This window comes from Anneissia japonica, unplaced genomic scaffold, assembly GCF_011630105.1.
Source record: "Anneissia japonica isolate Jap-2015-1 unplaced genomic scaffold, ASM1163010v1 scaffold6792_len961167_cov158, whole genome shotgun sequence".
Lineage (NCBI taxonomy): Eukaryota > Metazoa > Echinodermata > Crinoidea > Comatulida > Comatulidae > Anneissia > Anneissia japonica.
In genome coordinates, this window is record NW_022701523.1 from 737,161 (window position 1) to 739,000 (window position 1,840).

A 1,840-nucleotide genomic window follows, 5' to 3' on the forward strand; every position below is an offset into this window, starting at 1 on the left:
CTTTCAAAATCCTGGCTACGTCCCTGCCACACTCCAAACTTGGATGACGTAAACATAATCAGAAAGGAACCAATATGGGGCAAAAGAACAATCATGGAGGCCATATCAATTAGGAGAGAACAACAAACGATGGTACATTACAAGCTTTCACACACCTTTGACCAACTTTTAAACCTGAAAGGTCGGGGGTGCCCCACAACAAATCCTGACAGGAATAGAGCTGGCACCAGAGGGCGTTGTTTACACAACACTAAAACAACGGATGGTAGCTCATAGCCTGACCATGGAGGGTATAGCCTGATGTAGTCATGTTAACATCGACGAAAGCCCGCACTGAACATCAATTGTGTTTGGTTTATTAACGATCAAAGCAGTTCTACAATAATCATGATACAGTCGAAATTTCAATCCAGCTGCTCAAATAATGAGTTAAATACAAATATAGACAGAAATTACATAATTACCCAGTCAGCAGCATATGCTGACTGGGTTCTGTTTACTAGCAGTTTCTTCCTTCTTTACCCAGTCAGCAGCATGCTGACTGGGTTCTGTTTCCTAGAGTTTCTTTCTTTCTGGCAACATTTTAAAAAAGGCTACTAGTAGCAAACTACTGGACCGATTTAATTAAAACTTGGTCAGTAGCACCGGTTGCCACCTCCCATTTATGTATTGCCAAACGATTGCGCCGATTTCAACCAAACCTAGTCAGTATAATCGGTGAAACCTTTCATACGTGGGGTGTTCACTGCTTGGGGTCAAAGGTCACATAGGGGTCATTAGGGTAAACAACTTTCAAAAAAAGGAATAAAATACTTCTTCTGTCACAAATATCATAACACAGTCTTGTCCTGGGCACATATGTATTGGCATAATGTAGGGTCTTATGGTGTTCAGCGATTTACGGTCAAATGTCATTAAAGGGTTATTCTTTTGTTCTCTCTAGTAACATTTCAAAATGCTACTAATGGCAAACCATTGGACCAAATTCAATTAAATTTCATCATTAAGAACCGGCGACACCTCCTACACTCCAGTCTGGGATCAGGGGTCACATAGGGTTCATCGGGGTTAAATTTTCAAAATATCCTAACTGAGCTCAAATTTACCAGGAATGATCCTTAGTACCTTCTAAACACGAAAAAATATTCTTCACCCTATATCAAAGTTCATAGGTCAAAGGTTCAAAATGTTACTAATGGCAAACGAATAAACCAAATTCAATCAAAATTGATCATTAAGAACCAGTGACACCTCCTACACCCCTGTCTGTCATCAGTGGTTACATAGGGGTCATCGGGGTCAAATTTTCAAAATAGCCCAACTGAAGTCGAATTTACCAGGAATGATCATTAGGGCCTTCTCAATATGAAAAAACTACTCTTCATCTATAGGTAACAATTCACAAGGGTCACTATAGTGAAAATTATCAAATATTGCTAGTAACTAACGATGGGACCAGTTTTAGATCAGACCAGCATTAGAACATGGGGTGTTCACATGTTGAGGTTAAAGGTCACAGTGGTAATCTCTTAAAAAATTACTGGGTTGATGTTCTATTGAACATAGTATCTCTAGTTAATGTTATTTTACAGACAATAAACTTTAAATTACAGACAAATAAATTTAGGAATACCTGTGAAAAGTTGATTATTGCGAGAAGGATATTGTAAACTAACATATTAAATATAATAATGAGTGGAGTCTAGATTGAATTTATGATGATTAAACGACACCTCTTGATGACAATTTGCACTTAACATTTGAATATAATATTTTTTTATTTTTTTATTTTTCAAAAAACAATTAGGGAAGTGGGTGGTGTGACGGCTGCCCCCCCCCC